The sequence below is a fragment of the Marmota monax genome, unplaced genomic scaffold (genome assembly GCF_021218885.2).
Source record: "Marmota monax isolate L192 unplaced genomic scaffold, Marmota_monax_Labrador192_F-V1.1 WCK01_AAM20220418_F8-fsc00075, whole genome shotgun sequence".
NCBI classification, from domain to species: Eukaryota; Metazoa; Chordata; class Mammalia; order Rodentia; family Sciuridae; genus Marmota; species Marmota monax.
In genome coordinates, this window is record NW_026694772.1 from 4,455,700 (window position 1) to 4,475,589 (window position 19,890).

At 32.0% G+C, this 19,890-nt stretch overlaps 1 protein-coding gene across 1 annotated transcript in view; it reads right to left on the reverse strand.

Moving 5' to 3' along the window:
* The window catches only part of Il1rapl1 (interleukin 1 receptor accessory protein like 1), a 1,313,791-nt gene that overhangs the window by 879,163 nt on the left and 414,738 nt on the right, over nucleotides 1-19,890 (reverse strand). The window lies entirely within an intron of this gene.

Genomic DNA, 19,890 nt, shown 5'->3' on the forward strand with positions numbered 1-19,890 from the left:
TGCCTAGGGAATAATCTTACCCACAGTTAATTTTATAAAGAGTTAATAATCCAAACATATTAATTTCAAGGACCTTGATAGGAATTCAAAGTTATTAACCAACAACGGTAAATTAGAAGACCAATGAATTTCTTTTTAATTAAATAATCAAACATAAAACACCTTTGTTTGTTGACATGAAATTGCTAATTATCTGTGCTCAAATATTGAAAAACAGAACAGAGTATAAAGCTGGAGGAGAGCAGAAGTCTAGTTACAGACCCCTTCCACATGGCTCAAGGGAATATACTCAACAAGTATTATTTAGAAAAATTAATAGTAACAACTATTAGGACATAGTATATACTTTTTCATACCACATATTCTAAAAGGTCTTACAATGGCAGTTTCCAAATTATATTTCAGGTATTGAAAGTTTGTCTATATATATTTATAGATGCTGGATCCAAATAGGGTTCTGAATTCCACTTGCAAGACATAATGAATACGATGAATATTCTTTAGAGCATCAGAAAACACATTAAAATATGAGAACTACAATCTGAAAACTACTTTTGGCATTAATTAAATTTACATGTACTGACTCCATTATTTCTCAAAATTATCTGACCAAAAAATTATTTTACCAAGGGGGAGATATATATATATATATATATATATATATATATATATATATATATATATATATATTAATCTCACAGGAAAAATTACATTCTATGGAATGGATTTGGTTCACTGCCATATATAGAGAGATTATATATATCATGATATAGATAGATATTAATCAAATTTTGTTAGTACATGAGAACATACAATTTTTAAGGCATGATAACTAAGGAAATCATTAATTTCCAGTGTTAACTCAAAGTAAGCAAATGATTTCATTGTTTCCAAATATACAGACTCCAAACTTTAATCTGCTTCAATTTTATGGGAAATGTCTTTGAACCTTGACAATATTTTATAGCAATCATTAAGATGTATAAGAAAATATATACCAAAAACCAAATTGTTTTACTTAACTCCTATATTTTAACAAGGGAGAATTTTGAGGTCTGTGTAATGATGGCTGCAAATAGTGTCAATTGCTTTGTTTTCAGGAATTCAATTTTTATTGGCTACAGATTTTAAACTGTTTTAAATAAGCTCAGTGATTTTGCCCTCATTCTCAATTTTTGAAGAATTCCTGTGTTGAGATACAACTGGAAAGAATAAAAGAAGTTAGTGACCATTCTATTATATTATGAACACCATATAAAAACAGGATGAAAGAATAATAAGTATTATTTAGTTAAACATGGTTTTCTTCAAATGTGACTGGACAAGATTATGTCTTTTGACTAAAATGTGATCATCCTTCACATTCCCATTGATGCCAAAGAAGAAGTGTTGACAGCTTCTGTCTCAAGTCTTCTTGAAGCTAATAAGGGAATTGATGCCAACTTGGCAGTGACAATACCCTGTTGGGTAGGCGATGAGAGTCCCTGAATTTGGGTGAGAAATTTGGACCGGCAGCTGGGGGAATTTCTACAGAAGGCATTGAAAGGAAGAAAAAGGAGGTGACTTTTAAATTGTTAAAACAAAAATCTATCATTTAAATATAACAAATTTATTTGAAGAGAGATTACAATTTCCACTATAGACTGTGGTAATATTTAAGAGCAAATTTTGAAGGATATTATACAGTAAAATATATTAGTCTTTATCCAGAGTACCTTTCTTCTTTCATGATTATGACTTTTTTGAAATATTTTTTAGTTGTAGGTGACACAATATCTTTATTGATTTATTTTTATGTGGTGCTGAGGACCAAACCCAGTGCCTCACACATGCGAAGCTGGTGCTCTGCCACTGAGCTATAGCCCCAGCCCATAATTATGATGTTTAATGCATTTTTCTATTGCAGTGCTATACAAGTGGTCATGTAAAGTTTTCCTCAGTACTTTTTTTATTTCATTTTTATATTTATATCTCTAATTCACCTAAATTTGGTACATACTATATAGTAGCAATCTAACTATTTTCTTTCCACATGATGACATTTGTCCAAAAGTCATTTGAAAAATAAACCATTTTGACCTTATTTGAAATAAAATCCTTATAACAAACTATATTTGCATTTAACCTTGTTTCAGTTTGTATACTTATTATTCTGCTTCCTGGCTATATCATGTATGTATATCTATCCCTAGGACAATAATATCTTTCAAAAACAACTTCAGAGATTTAATACTAGAAAGGAAAATTCATAGTTTTATGATTTTAAAAATGGAATGTTGTATGGATTTATTCTAGGGCATTTTTTTGTGAAATGAGAATTAGAATCACTAGTGAAGAAGTTCATCTGATAAAGCCTCAGGCTCCAATAATTTTATCAGCAAACACTTGGTATGTTCCCAAAAATAAAATATCCCAAAGCCAATTAAATCATTACAAAGCAGTAAATATATGAATTCAACGCTTTTTGTAATCTAGTATGAATGTTACTGTAAAAGATGAGATGAAAAATAGACCAAACTAATGTCAAACATCAAATAAAAATCTATTCAAAGCTCTTGAGATAATTCAATGACTATCTTGATGATTTGGAGCAAACTAAAAGTACAGGAATCAATTCTTAAAAAATAATGATTATCTTAAATATCCTAGTTAATGGTAAAAGCTTAAGTTAAAAAAATAATATTTTAGTGGATATTAATTCAATTTCTTTGAAGTGTTGGCTAATGCCACAATGAAAGAAAAATAAGAGATATATAAATCATGAGAAGATAGCTAACTTGAAATTACAAAATAATAACTGAAAAACACTTTGAACTAAATAGAGAATATGGTTAAAAAATACAGGTATTTACAAATCAATAAATTTCCTTTGTATCACCATGAGAAAATAAAAGATAAAATATATGAACCCCTGAAAATATATATACAAATAAAACATAATACTTTGGGTCAAGCACTGTGGTGAATGCCTGTAATTCTAGTGGCTCACAAGGCTGAGGCAGGAGGATTCTGAGTTCAAATCCAACCTCAGCAATGTGGGTAGAGCCTGTCTCAAAATAAAAAGGGCTAGCTGTAGCACAGTGGAAAAGTGCCCATGAATTCAATTCCTAGTACAAAAAAAAATAATACTTTGAGATAGAATGGACAACAAAGAATAGAAAACAAGGTACATTCTCAAGTGAAAAGGATAAATATTATGATATGTATGTACATTTTTGTCAAAAACACTTTTGAGAACAATATGGAATATAGCTTCAGTTTCCAAATTAGCTGTGTTTTATTTATTTGGAATCAACTTATGTTATTTATGCAGGTATTTGCATTTATTTTGTGTGAAATAGGTTAATCTTGTCATCTCTTGGATGTGTATGTTTCTCCTTTCTTTCCTTTCATTTTTATTTCCTTTTTCACTATTATTGTCCTAATTCAGCTTTGCACAAGGGTTGCTGAATGGGCTTTGATACATATTATATAGTTAGAGTTTGGAAAAATGTCTTTGTACATCCTTTTTATAAGCTCTATTTCACAATTTTGCTAATATTCTGAACATCACCATAAATAGTACTTTTATTTCCTATCTCTGACATACTGAAAATAGTCTGCATAACACTAAAATTGTTTTACTAATATACAGAACTGCTAATGTCACTATATTATGGAAGTGTTTGATGGTTCTCAGGAGCTTGAAGAAAATCATTTAAAGATTTTGTGTTGTCACTTGACTCTATATGCCCTCTCATCCACATCTCTCCAAACTCTCCATCTTACATCACTACCTCACCCAAAATATGCTCTCCATTCTCCAAAGCCACATTTTCACCATTCCTAGAGTCCTAGACCTATTTGTACATTCTTTGTGCAATCTAACAAGATCCATAACTTAAATTACAAATTCTCTTCTATATTCATGTCACATTTTATTTGAAAATTCACACTCGCATTTTATTATTCCATTGTGAAATATTTATTATAAGTGCTTATTTGTATACTGAAAATTATAAGGACTTTCAGTGTAGACCTCATATAATGTTTATACTATGTTCCATATCAGACCAGGCACAGTATCTTGTATTTAGTAAACAATCAATTTTTTTTTAAATTTATTAACACTCGGAACTTTATGGAATATAATTGAGTATAGTACATTACTGTCTTCAACATAATTACCATTTGCAGATAGTTAGCATGGTCCACACAATAAAATAAACAACTAGTTTTCTGTGTCACACTGCCTGATGAAAAAGGTATAATTAGCCTTCTTTGTCATGTGATACACTCAACCTATGAAATAAGAGTTGCCTCATTTTTTAGTTATCAAAAAAAATAACAGCTATCCGTCTCCTCGGTCTATACCCAAATGACTTAAAAATAGCATACTATGGGGAAACAGCCACATCAATGTTTATAGCAGCACAATTCATAATAGCTCAACTGTGGAACCAACCTAGATATCCTTCAGTAGATGAATGAAAAAAAAAGTGGCATATGTATACAATGGATTATTACTCAGCAATAAAAGAGAATAAAATCATGGAATTTGCAGGTAAATGGATGGCTTTGGAGAAAGTAATGCTAAGTGAAGTTATCCAATCCCAAAAAAACAAATGCCAAATGTTTTCTCTGATATAATGTGACTGACTCATAGTGGGGTAGGAAGGGGGAGCAGAGGAAGAATGGACCAACACTATATAGGGCAGAATGGTGGGAGGAAAAGGGAGGGGGCAGGGGTTAGCAATGATGGTGGAATGAGATGGACATCATTATCCAAAGTACATGTATGAAGACATGAATTGGTATGAACATTCTTTATATAAAACCAGAGATATGAAAAATTGTGCTCTATATGTGTAATATGAATTGTAATGCACTCCACTCTCATTTATTTTAAAAAAAATTTAAAGCATATTTTCCCACAGTTCCTGAGAAAGTGACAGACCCACAATTCAAACTCAGTTCAGTTTGATTCTAATTCTCTATTTATGTATGTTTGTGTATGCACATGCACATGTATAAACTAGTAGAAGAAACATACTAAATAAACACTAAGTACCCATGTGACAGAACTTGTGGAAGTAATACATACAATAAGGGATGTTGTAGCATAATTATAGAATCATTAAGAATCACAAAGAAACAAAAGGTCAGGGAACACTGCATTTTAGTGTTTTATCAAATTATTATATTGAGTGGATTAGAGGTAAGGAGTAAGTACTGTAGAAGCACTGAAAAAGGACAATATTTGACATACTTGTCATGATCACTTCTTTCTTTCATGGGAAAATGGGGATATTTTCTTCCTTTTCTCTCTTTTTATTTTATTTTATCTTATTTATTTTTTTCAAAGGGGATTACACGAGGCAATTAAGAAAGAAAAAGGGCTGGTGTTGTAGATCAGTGGTGAGTGCTTGCCTAGTACATGTGAGATATTGGGTTAGATCCTCATCAACACATAAATAAATGAACAAACAAATAAATAAGTGTATTACAAAAAGTCCATTCCCATTTAGATAAAAAGAAAGAAGAAAAAAATCAATGGTTCTTCATACTCAGAATGACTTAAGTCAGACTTGGTGTTGAGACAGAATGATTTTAAGTCCAAAGCTGGTGTGGGCAACTTAGCAAATCTCTGTTTCAAAAAGTAAGAAGGCGGGGCTGGGGTTGTGGCTCAGCAGTAGAGTGCAGTAGAGTGCATGCCTAGCACATGTAAGGCCCTAGATTTGATCCTCAGCACCATATAGAATAAATAAAATAAAGGTATTGTGTCCAACTACAACTAATCAATATGTATGCACCAAACAATGGTGCTGCAACATTCATAAAACAAACTCTCCTCAAGTTCAAGAGTCAAATAGACCACAACACAATAATTATCGGTGACTTCAACACACCGCTTTCTCCACTGGACAGATCCACCAGACAAAAACTGAATAAAGAAACTATAGAACTCAATAACACAATTAATAACCTAGACTTAACTGACATATATAGACTATATCAACCATCATCAAGTGGATATACTTTTTTCTCAGCAGCACATGGAACCTTCTCAAAGATAGACCATATATTATGCCATAGGGCAACTCTTAGTAAATATAAAGGTGTGGAGATAATACCATGCATCTTATCTGATCATAATGGAATGAAACTGGAAATCAATGATAAAAGAAGGAAGGAAAAATCCTGCATCACCTGGAAAATGAACAATATGTTATTGAATGATCAATGGGTTACAGAAGACATAAAGGAGGAAATCGAAAAATTCTTAGAGATAAATGAAAATACAGACACAACATATCGGAATCTATGGGACACAATGAAAGCAGTTTTAAGAGGGAAATTCATTGCCTGGAGTTCATTCCTATCCTTTTTTCTTGAAGTCGTATAATGTGAAAATTTGCTCTTTTGAGAACATTATCTAGGGGAGGTCATAAGTTAGGCCACAAAAGAAGTCTTAAACTTTTATTAAAGACAAAAAAAAATAACAAAGTATCTTTTCCAATCACAAACACTTCAAAGAAGAAATTAAATAATATCTTCAAACAAATTGAAATGGACATAAATATAGCAAAACTAATGGGATGCAACAAAATTAGTTTTGAAAGGGAATTTTATAACAATAAAAATATACATCAAAATAAAAGAAATATCTCATATACGCAACCTAATGTTATACCTCAAGGGAGCAGGAAAAGAACAAAGTAATCCAAAATATAGTAGTAGGAAGGAAATAAATATAAGGGAAGAAATATATGAAATAGAGAGTAGAGAAGCAATATAAAGGTAAATAAAATGACAAGTTACTTTTTAAAATACAAACAAACTGATAAACTTCTGGCTATACTAAGAAGAAAAGAAAAATATATATAAAATCATACATTTAAAAGGGAAACTTTGCACTGGACACCACAAGAATGCAATGAACAATACTAAACTACTATAAAATAATACAAATTGAACAACCTAGAAGACATATATAAAATCCTAGAACCATATATATTATCAAGATTAAGTCATGAAGAAAACAGAAATCTGAACAAACCAGTCATGTGTAAGAAAATCATATCAGAAATTAAAAGCTTTCCATCAAGCATTATGGAGAATCCTCAGAAAACATAGAATGGAACCACCACCTATCCCAGTTATCCCACTCCTTGGTTTACTCCCAAAGGACTTAAAATCAGCATACTGCAGTGATGCAGCTATATCAATGTTTATAGTGGCTCAATTCACAATAGTTAAGCTAGGAACCAGCATAGGTGCCCTTCAATAGATAAATGGATAAAGAAAAAATAAGTCATGAACATAGTCAAATAAGCACATGATCAAATTTCTCTCAAAATACGTTTGATAAAATTTACAATACAGTAAGAGTTATATTTGCATGAAGACAATTATTGTGCTGAAATTTTAGAAAAGCTTTAAAAGCAAATCTTGCTGCACATTAATGGCTGTTAGAATGTACTTCAGAAAAAAAGGTAATCTTCTGGGTAAATTATTTCAGTGGTAACCCTACCTATCATTTGGTTCAACTTGTTTAATATAACATTAAAGTTATAAAGAGAACAATTACATGAGAGGGATATTTTACCAAAAATATGAGGATGAAAAAATATCTAGGATACTAAGATCATAATTTGATGACAGAGCCTTCTCACCCTTCATTTACCTATATTGTATATTTTTTTCCTGTAGTAAAGATGAAAATTAAAACTCAGTTCTTAAAATTTCCAGTGAGTTTTATGGTAAGTTTGAATATGACTTCCACACATATTTATCACCTTCATGAGAGGAAGCACTGTATTTTATTTGCTTATCTGATCTCAGCATTTTCTGGCTTAAGATGGAAATGAGTAATTTGCCATATCCCTCTCACAGGGATGTAAGAAGTTCACATAAAATAAGCATCTTTGGAAAGAGACAAGTAAACATACCATTATTATTCAATTACTCAGAAAGTCTTGCCAATAATACAACTTAAAAAGTTATGCAACTGATTATCTTTTCATATTTTTCTTTAACCTTCAGCACCATAGTTTAGTAAAAAAAAAAAAAAACATACTGAAGCAAGAATTTATTTCTTACTACCAAAGATCCTACAGAATTTTGATTCTGATTTTAGTGGAAATTTTCTCCAATGTGATTTGATTTCAAGGGTGATGTATAGTAGTGACATTTGTAATTGTCTACTATTTCCATGTGGAGTCACCATTCTTTCAATTTGATTGTCCAGGAATTATGAGTTCTTTCATCTGGCAATGCACACTACACCGTAAAATGAAGTTTTTGCTATAAGTTCTCACACTCTAATGGCAAAGACAAATAACTCCTTAATTATAATGGACTATCTTCTGGGCTATTATTGGTGTTTGAAGATCACATTACAGGCCATTTGAGAAAACTGTGTTTGCTATAAAGGGGATTAGAATACAAAGAGGAGTCTATCTGAAAAGAATTCGAAGAAGAGGTGATGCTTCAGCTAAATTTTGAATAACATTGAGGAGTTAGTAAATATAATGTAGAAAAAGAGAACAAAAAGCATAGCTAAAGTGGGGGGAGAGGATGAAAATGGTAAAAAGGTTGAAACAAAATGAGGACATATTTTAAAAGTCCATCCAATAGTATATGCCCTACAATAAAACAGATTTTTGTTTTAGTTACTGATGTATGCTCACAAATACAGAACAGTGCCTAGGACATAGTAGAAACACAATAAATATTTAATAATTAAATGTATATCAAGTAAAGGTGTTAATCATTTATTGCCAAAATAACAGATGAGACACTCTATGTAGAGTAAGGTCTCAGTTTAAAATTAAAAAGATCACTCTGGAAAGAGTGTAAAAATATTCACGGACTAAACCAGGCCAGAGTCTATAGGACCAGCAGAAACTTGGTTCCTCAAATAAAATACAATGAAGGCTGTTGACCCAACAGTTCCACTCCTATGTACAAGTCAAAGATAAATTAAAACATATGTCCACATGAATGTTCATAGTAGTAGTATGCATAATAGCCACAAAGCAGAAACATTCCAATGAATATCAACTGACAAATGGATACAAATTGTATTGGATAAAATGAACTATTTTTATACACAAGGAAGAGAGTCATATGCTGTCACATGCTTCGACATGGATCAAATTTGCTAATATTATTTTAAGTGAAATAAATCAGGCACAAAAAAGTATGGTACCTAACTTTTTTATATGAAACATCCAGAAAAGGGAATCTATAGAGACAGAAAATAGATTAGAGGATGCCTGGGCTTGGTGGAGAGGGATGGGGAGAGATTTTTAATGGATCCAGTGTTTCAGTTACATGAATCAAAGATATTCTAAAATTAGGTTGTGCAGATGGTTGCATAACCCTGTGAATATATTGTCTTTTGAATAGTACATTATAAATGAATCAACTGTATGCTATGTGAATTATATCATTCTAAAGAGAGAGGAAGGCAGGGAGGCAGGAAGACAGGCAGGTGGGATGGCTGGCTGAGTCAAACCCATAAAGATAGGAATAGGCAAAGAATGGAAAAGAGGTATTGATATTAATAATGTTATGGAGTTAAAAGGGGTATTTATTCTCATTCATAATAGATATATGAACTCAACATATTGCTTCTTTAAATGGTAAGATATTTCTGTTGCTTGGTGAACAGTTATTATATTGCAGGCCCTATTTCAATTGCTTTACATTTATTATCACATTTAATATTTATGATAAAGCAGTGTAATTATGTCTACTTATAGATAATGAAACAGAGTGGTTAAGTAACTTTCATAACATCATATGAATGAAATATCACAGTCATAATTACATATACATACGCTTTAACTTACTGCCCTAAAATATCACTTACCCTGTAATTTTGAAATACAGTAATCCCCTTATTATCATCTAGTGTCATGTTATAAATCCTCATTCTCCTTAAAGTTCCAGAAACATTAGAGTAAAATTATACCTCCCTTTCAATTGTTGGTACCTTATTGGAGTTTGGTGACTATGATTGCCTGGGTGATCTGTATCCCATTGGAATCTACACCAGGCCCTTTATCAGTTCCTGTTCATCCTCCTCACCTCCAATGTGTGTGTGTATGTGTGTGTGTGTGTGTGTGTATATATATATATATATATATATATATATATATATATATATATATTTAAAGGTATAAATTTTCTTCCTGAACTTTTCTTCCACTTTTGTTCAATACTTCCTCTCTATTATGAAGATGCATTTCACTGCCTCTGTGACCAAATTTCCATTGGATCTCCTTCCCCAGTCTTTTCCTTTCTTCTAGGCCTTGTCTACTCTCTCACACTTTTGCTTGGATACTTTCACTTGTCATTCCTACTGTAACTTTAATCTTCATATGCTCAAAGCTATATATTATAAATAAATGGATTTCTTGACAGAGAGGCTGCTTCAGTGAAGTTCATGATGTGCACCAGAAAAATATTTCAAACAGAATTCAATTGATCAGAATATAGAAAAAACAGAATAGAAAGTTAACACAAAAATATTTTTATTAGTTCCAAATAATATCTAAATTGTATTGAAACTCAAATGTGCCACAGTGATGTTAAAAGTTTAGCAGTGTTTATTTTTGGTTACCAGACTCCTACCGAGCAATTAACTCAGACATGTTGTTTCAAATTTAAAAATAAAATTAAGAAAATCCCCTTTCAAGGGCTTATGCTTAAAGCTGCCATAATTCTCTGTCACTAAGCACTCAAATCTCCACATCATTTTCTTACTCATTTCCTTATTGAGCATTAATTTAATGCAACAATCTTGTTTCAAGTATTATAAGACATAATAGATTATCTTTAACAGTTTATCACAAACCTTTAGGCTTTATAGGAATATTAAACAACTATTGATTTTAATGTATAACATTGTCATCATTCTTGTGATTTACAAACAAGATGCAATCTCCAGTAAACCACCCACTGCAGCTCAAATTTGTTAGCATAATCAATTTATCACACTTGTTTTATAAAGTTGTAAAAGAACCCCACCGAAGGGTGTTACTAAAAATTACAGCTGATGTAAACTTTTCATTTTATGCAAAGGGAAGGGCAGTTGACACTACCACAAAATAAACTCTCTACTGCAGCCTCTTTAATCATTTGTCAAGATGTATTATGTCCTTGTCAATATCAAGGGGTAAACACTGTCATTAATCTGCAAGTGAGAAAATAAGTAACGATGTCAATGTTCAGGTGTCTGGCTGTTAATGAAAATCAACTTTATTGCATTTTTCTCCCCCTTTAATTTTCTCCTGTTGTTCTTTCTGTATAAAGGTGCAGTTACATTATAGTGTTTGAAAAATATATAGAAAGCATTATTAGAATGTTGGCCATTGTGCAATTGGGTATGTTTAGTGAGACAGGAACTGACAATGCAATAGTTAAGCTGAGCAGCATAGATTAGTCTAAATGAGAACACACCAGCTATGAATTTAACAAAGTGTTCATTTGCTAAAGTGATTGTTTTATGCATCTGCAAATAGGAAATAACAGAGCATCCAAATCTTTTTTTCCTAGACAAATAAAAAACTTGGATATTGAAAAGCTTTCTTTAGAAAGTTTAAACAGTCATTTTAATTTTAGATACTGTCACTGATGTGTTATGCAAAAGAGGGATATTATATACAGTGGATATAATATAAAATTGCATTTCTAGCATGTACTATTTGGCTAAAATACCACTTATGTCTTAATACGTTCCTATGGGGGACTTTCTGGATTATCTGTATTAATTAGGTGAATATGTGAATTAAATCTCGATATAATTTTTATTTCTATCAGAGTATCATACATAATCTAGTAGCATTAGATTTCTCTTTTACAAGATTTTTAGCAAAAGTCAGTGTATTAGAAATATATCTGATTTAGCTAGAAACTCTGTAACAATTACCCTCAAAGAATTAGCAGTTCAGAATCTTAGAGATTGATTGTGCAAATAATAATAAATCACTATTGAGCTTATGTCTGACAATTACTTCATATAATTTGTCAGAGAAACTATGAAGTATATATTATCACGGAGATAAATTAAATGACTTTTTCAAGATCACACTGATAGTAAATTGTGGAACTTTCATTTGAACCTAAATGGGCCTTGCTTAGAAATCTCAGCTGTTAAACATTGGGTCACACTGCCTGTCAGAGCAATTTCATCAAGAAAAATCTTCTTTGATTTTTACTTTGAAAGATATCAGGTGTGTTTACCAAATTCATTAAAGTACCTTAATTAGGGATGATCTATCTACTTTCCTGAAATCCATATTTGTTGTTGAGATTCAAAAAGCAATTATTTTATATAGAATATAATACATTGAATCACATAGTGAGTAACAGCACAGATTCTGCCCACAAAAATCTTCTTATTAACATATTTCTGGAATTCTCTCTCCTGAAAAGAAGGAAAGGGAAACCAAAAGCACATGTAAATGATTCATGAAAGCTTTCTGTTGTTGCTTTTGCATAGAATAGAAAAACAAGTTCCTGGTTTTAGGCATGAGCAAAGAAGACAGTGTATAAAATGGATTATAAATTTTAAAAGATGGAGGAAAAGAAGGATCTAAGGAAGAATCAAGAGGAAAGCACAAAGTAGGAAGAAAAATGGATCCATATATTTATGACACAAATGCTTGTAGAAACTAGTGTGGTTAAATTACATATAATGAAATTATTTTGTGCATCATTATGTATAGATTTTAAACAAAATACTTGTAGAAATTTTATTTCTATGCTTTAAAACAGAACTGTAATGAGAATAAGGAATGGAATGAATAACACAGGCAGCTTCCAAATGCTTAACAATTGAAAAGTTATGAATTTATGACAATTCTCATAGATCTAATACCACTAAAGGCCCAGGATTAATCAGTAAATTATACCAAGATGTTGATATGTGAACTTAACCTCCTACTAAATAATAACATAAAATATGGAGAAGGATGGCATTTTAAAGGGATAACCTCAAAGCTATGTCTACATTAAACAAATTAAAACTGAATTACCAGGAACTTTGGTGGAGTCTAATTCTGGCTTCATGGAATAACTGAACACTGATTACATATGATACTTGATAAAAATCAGACATTCTTATTTAGAAAAATAACTTTATATGGAAATGAAATAAACCTTTCTTCTTCAATCTAGAGCTCTTCTATATTATCAGTTCCTCTCCTTTAAAATCCACCTTTCTTATGAGTATTCTCCTAACCCGTTGTCTGCTGATCCCCTCCTACTATTTAACTGTCATTACTGAAATTCAATTTATAGCAGTCACCCAAGTAACCTAATTGCCAAAAATAATGCATGAATTTCAGTTTTTGTATTACTGAATTTATATTTTTGTTTAAAATGGTTGATCTTTCTATATTTTTTGAAATTCTTCCATTAGTTTCCTTAAATACCCATTCATTCACTTAATCCTTCATTCATTTCCCCAATAAATACTGAACTAAAAACTATTTTGGCAGAGAATATTAGAGTTTTTCCTTCTTTATTTGAGCTTTACTACTCTTCCTTCTCTGAGTCTTCATTTATTCTCCTCAGATGACATAAAGCCGTAGGTGATTGCATGTAACCCTGTGGTTTTAGTCATCATCAATATCGATAATTTCCAGTGAAAAACATTTGGGAAATGCACAAAAACTCTCAGTATCTTACATTGTCCTCTCTGGTAGGTTGGCCTTTTAAAAATACAATCCTATACATGGTAAATTATAATATACCTCACTCCTTGAATGAAAATCAAAGGCACAAAAAGACAGCTGGTATTATATTGTACCTATGGAATATGTGAAGGCAGAAAAATGAGGAGTAACACTGAACCTCCAGGATTAGCTTTACCAAACTTACATATATGAAGTATGTGTACCACCAGTTCAAGTATAATGAGTTAATACACATGCTTTGTTATGGTTTGGAACTGGAATGTCCCCAAAGATTCATGTGTTGAAGACTTGGTCCTAGTGCATCAATGTTCACTGGTAGAGTTTTCAGGAAGTGATTAGATCTGGAGGACTCTAACCTCATCATGAATGGATTCAGGATGAACCATCAATTTGATGACAATTAGTGGAAGGTATTGAAAATTGTAGGTGGTGGGATTTGGCAGGAGGAAGTGGATCACTGGGGGCATGCCCTCGAAGTGTTTATCTTGTCCTGGCCCTTTCCTTCTTCCCTCTGCTTACTGATCACCATGAGGTGAGCAGCTCTGCTCTACCAGGCCCTCTGTCTTGATGTTCTACCTCATCACAGATCCATAGCAATGGAGCCAGCCAACCTTGGTTGGAAACCTCTGAAATTATAAGCTAAAATAGATGTTTCTTCCTTTATACTGTTTTAGTCACAGACTTGGAAAGCTAACACAGATCTTAAACACAATAAAACATAAATTGATACCTTGAACCACAATTTCACCCCCACTTTCACCTTACAGTGAGACTAGAGTCCCCTTCTTTAGTGTTTTCATTTTTTATTAGTTGCTCAAAACATTACAATGATCTTGACATATCATATATCATACATTTGATTCAAATGGGGTATGAATTCTTATTTTTCCCATGTGTACAGATTGCAGGATCACATTGGTTATACAGCCACGTTTATACATACTGCCATAACAATTGAAAAGTTATGAATTTATGATGATTCTCATAGATCTAATACCACTAAAGGCCCAGAATTCATCAGCAAATTATACCAAGATGTTGATATGTGAACTTAACCTAACACTTGCATATATTAATGATAGTGTCTGTTGTATTCTGCTGCCCTTCCTAACCCCTTCCTATCCCCATCTCCCCTCCCTTCCCCTCCCATCACCTCTCTCTACCCCATCTACTATAACACATTTATCTCTCTCTTTTTCCCCTTCCCCCTCACACCATCTTATATGTAATTTTGTATAGCGATGAGGGTCTCCTTCCATCTTCTATGCAATTCCCCTTCTCTCTCCCATTCCCTCCCACCTCTTGTCCCTGTTTAATGGTAATCTTCTCATGCTCTTCCTCCCTGCTCTGATTTGAGTCGCCCCCCTTATATCAAAGAAGACATTCTGCATTTGTTTTTTAGGGATTGGCTAACTTCACTTAGCATAATCTGCTCTAATGCCATCCATTTCCCGGCAAATGCCATGATTTTGTTATTTTTTAGTGCTGAGTAATATTCCATTGTGTATAAATGCCACATTTTTTATCCATTCATCTATTAAAGGGCATCTAGGTTGCTTCCACAGTCTAACTATTGTGAATTATGCCGCTATGAACATTGATGTAGCTGTATGCCTGTAGTATGCTCTCTTTAGGTCTTTTGGAAATAGTCCGAGAAGGGGGAATAGCTGGGTTGAATGGTGGTTCATTCCCAGCTTTCCAAGTGTTCTCAGTTTTGTTGATAGCACAGTTATGTACCCAATCCCAAAACAAGTATCTTGCGAATTTCTTAGTTTCCTCTAGCTCTCTCCATTTTCCATTTATCACTAAGCCTATAATTCTATTTTTAGTAGTAGAATTACACACATAATGAAATTTAACCCTTTAAAGTAAACTGTTCACTGGCTTTTAGTCCTTTCACAGTGTTGTGCAATATCACCATTTTCTAATTTCAGAACATTTTCTTTATCGCCCCCCAAATCTTGTACTTATAATAGTCATTTCCCATTCCCCAATTCCCCAGCACATGAAAACCACTAATATCCTTGGTTTTTCCACATATTCATGACAAAAGTGTCATCTTTTGTGTTTAATTTAGTGTTATTTTAATGTAATAGTTTCTACAGCCCAAATACTCAACTCCATTACTGTTTGTATGGACGACTCTGATGATCTTCTAACATATTCCTGTGACATATGGCCAGTAGAAATATTTTCCTAAAGCAGAAATTTGAGGAGTTCATTCACCTGATTAAAACCCCTCAATAGTTACTAACATCCTACATATGAAGTCCCAGTTATTTAACTTGAATTTGACTTTTCTAAAGTCCCTTGTCTCAGAATATTATTCCCCTTTAAAACTAATCTTTGATTATTCAACAAGCTCTTTATGCTACAGTAAACTAAATCAGATGCTTCTACTGAAAGGTTCCAGAATATCCCATTCTGATTCATATGACTGCACTTACTTTATAGTCATCTACTCAAGTATGTCTCACCCTTACAACAATATGAAGTCTTAGAGATCTGAAGACCAACATAGTCCTATTTACTCAGAGTCTCTAGTCCTATTTACTGTTGAATTCCTAAAATATGAGAAAAAAGGTAGGGCTTAAAAACATAGTTACACATGCATATATTAATGATATATTGATGGATTAATTAATCTGTAAATCCATTGAGCATTGATTAATTCAATAAACAAATATAACTAGACTTAGCATGAGAGAATAATCTGTTGTATGAATAAAAAACAACCAATTGCTGGAGGAAAAATGTATAAAAATGAGAGTACAAATTTGGAAATTAGGACAAGGAGAATTTCTTTTAATTAGAACGTTTCAATGCAAGGGCAGATGATCATGAATTGGAGATGGGGAATTGAGAAAATTATGCTTTCAACTGAGTCAGACTCAATGATTTCCATGATTTCAAAAGTCATGATTCCCTTCCTTTATTATGCAACAATAATAAATGATGTGTCCTGAAGATTCACAAAAAAATAGACAAACTGGATAACAATGAAAGTCAAGAAAAATTATTAACTTAGGCAATCATTAGGGGAATATTTACCAAAAAAAGGAGCAGTCTAACTTATTTTTAAAGCATATTAACTATTTAAAATGAGCTACACACCTGCCTTTGTTAATATCTTAATAGGTTCAGATTTGCATGTAATATTATAAGAGAATATATTTCAACTCTATTATAAATACTACATTCTTCAAACATCAAATACTGTCTCATATATAAAGGGAGTATTAGTTGTCCAAACCAAAGAAATTGAGTATCTCTTTAAAATTTGGCTTTTTAATTACGCTTACATTTTTTTTTCCCTGCATAAACGTAAGGTTCCTTCACTGCAACATCCACCATAGCTATGCTGACACTCTAGAAAATCCTAACAAAGCCTTCAAGCATGGCTTTGTAAACGTCTGTTGCAATGGAAACTAAAGCAGAGGTATTAAAACCTTATAAAAGAAAGTCCCTTGTTGCTATGGTAATGTCTAGTTCCTAAAGGCTCAAAGAAATAACTCGTTTCTCTGATTCACCTGGGTCCTGTTTTGCTTTGGTGATATTCAGATGATTAAAGGTTTTTGAATGATAAGCATTTGCTATAAGCAGGTAAAGACTCCACATTCATTTTTAGTCTACAGGAACAGGTTGTAGGCACACAAATCCACACTAAATTAATTGATTGAGGCAGCGTGTAATGCATGGTAGTGACTCGCCACTTATTCAAAATGTTCCTTTCATGTGTTCTCTCCTCTTAAAATGACATAGTGCAACTACATACTAAGAACATTTTTCATTATTCTCTTTGCTTCTAACTAATTCCCACTGAATCATATAATTTGGTCAGAGAATACAGGGAAGAGTCATATTAATTCAATAGTGACATTCAGAATAAAGGCAAAAGTGAGACGTTGGTATACTATCAAGTGAAATATTCAATCCTCAATTTTTCAAAAATATAAATCATGCTACTTTTGCTTATTTTCTAATTCACCAGTGGTTCTTGTACAATAAATATATTTTGCTGAAATATATAATTTTCAGACACCTATTGTAAATATATTTATTTATCTGTGTTTGTCCTCATGAGTTGCATGTATTCCTCTGCTTAAAAACATTTTCTAAATATCACAGAGAACTATATAAAATATGTTTAAAAAATTATATCACCGAGTAACTGTACTGATGCTATAGTAACATGATATTTTTGAACATTGGTTTGAAAATATCAATAGTAAACGATACATTGGCATTCTAAAAGAACTGATCATTAATAAATATACATTTTGTTCTCTTTCCTCATAAACATACATATAAAGATTTTTACATTACCTAGAAATATAATCCACTATGATATTTACAATAAAATTTTTAATTATTCTGAATGGCTTGTGTGTGTGTGTGTGCGTGCACACACTTCTGTGTGTAGGTGGTACTGGGTATTGAATCTTCTAACACTGAACCAGGTCCCCAGCCCAATAGTGAACAGCTTTAAAAAGCTGTTTTAGCTCAAAATATGGTGATAAATTTTAGAGATATATTAAATTAATGTATGATATTTCTATCCATGTGATCCCCCTGGATTAAATATCTACCTATGTGTCTTGAAAACGGAACTATAGTGTAATAATACATCATATATTAAATTATTCCCTCACTCATAATGCTTACTTTGAAAACACAACTTATATCACCAAAGCCACTAGATGTTCCTCAGGAACTTTCCATACGTTCACAAATAGAATGAGATGTCTCTGTCTCTATGTTCACTGTGAATTGTCTAGTATAGATTATATCATTTTATATTGAATTGGTTTATCTCCCACATCAGACTGTGAGCTCTTTGAGACCAGGGACCATACTTGAGGCATTCTGATTTTCCTAGCAATATTGCTAAAATATTATTGAAATAGATTATATACTGAATTTATGATTGATGATAAATGAGTGCCACGTATTATAATCTATTGTGTATTCCTACAGATTGCATACATTTCTTTTTTTTAAATATTCATTTTTTACTTATAGTTGGACCCAATATCTTTATTTAATTTATTTATTTTTATGTGGTGCTGAGGATCTAACCCAAGGCTTCACACATGCTAGGCAAGCACTCTACCACTGAGCCCACATCCTTAGTCCTGGATTGTATACATTCCTAATGACCACTTTCATTATCTAAGTTAAAAAAAAGTGTTTGAAAACTGCAAGACTGTTGCATGTGTACATGTGCATGCATCTTTCTCCAGCACACAAACCAGCACATATCAAATGATGAACATTTATTAAAATTTAACTAAATATGTATAAAATTAAAAAGATGTAAAAGTACAAAGTACAAATTACCTGTTTATTCAAAGACTCTATTAGATTGAATTAACTACTTCTTTTATTGCATTTTCTTCTGAGTACAGTGGAGAAATTTTGCCCCCCAAAACCATTAAGCTTTTGATATACTTGCTTTAGTTTCTGAGTTGATATTATTTCTGAAAATAATATTTCTTGTCCTTTCTTTGGGGGCAATGGATTTATAAGGCCTTACAGACACAATGGATAATGCACTATATTAAAACCTAAGGGATACTGACCAAATAGATAGCATGGCTTTTGATATCAGTACAGATGTAAGTCTAATATAAGGTATTACTTACAACTCAACTTTAATTATCCCGTTGAATTATTTCCTCTAGTAATCTGTCTTTAACATGAACAACCCATGATATCCAAAATAAGTATAGCATCTCTATAATGCAGTTCAAATTTTAAATAGAATTCTATACAATTCACTGTGACATTTAGAAATTGTTTTAAACAGAGTAATATGGTCAGTGTGAAATTTCAGCACTAAAGCTCCAATGAAATGCTAACATTTGAAATGTAGGAGCCTTACTATTATCATCATTATAAAGTTAAAATAGCATGTATTAAATTATTTTATAATTTATAATAGGTGACCAACATATATTTCCTGAGAATAATAAAGAATTCAGATATACAATCACTGATCCAACACTATTAGCTATAGTTGAGAATCAAACAAAGAATTTTTTTTGGAGTTCAAAACTCACAAAGACTTGTGAGGAGGTCAGGCAGATTCTAATATACTACATCTGCTCCTGTGGTTGCTCCATTTATTAGCTAAAATGTCATTCAAGCAGTGTTCTCCCTATTCCCACATGAGTTCTTAGACTATTCAGATAACTCA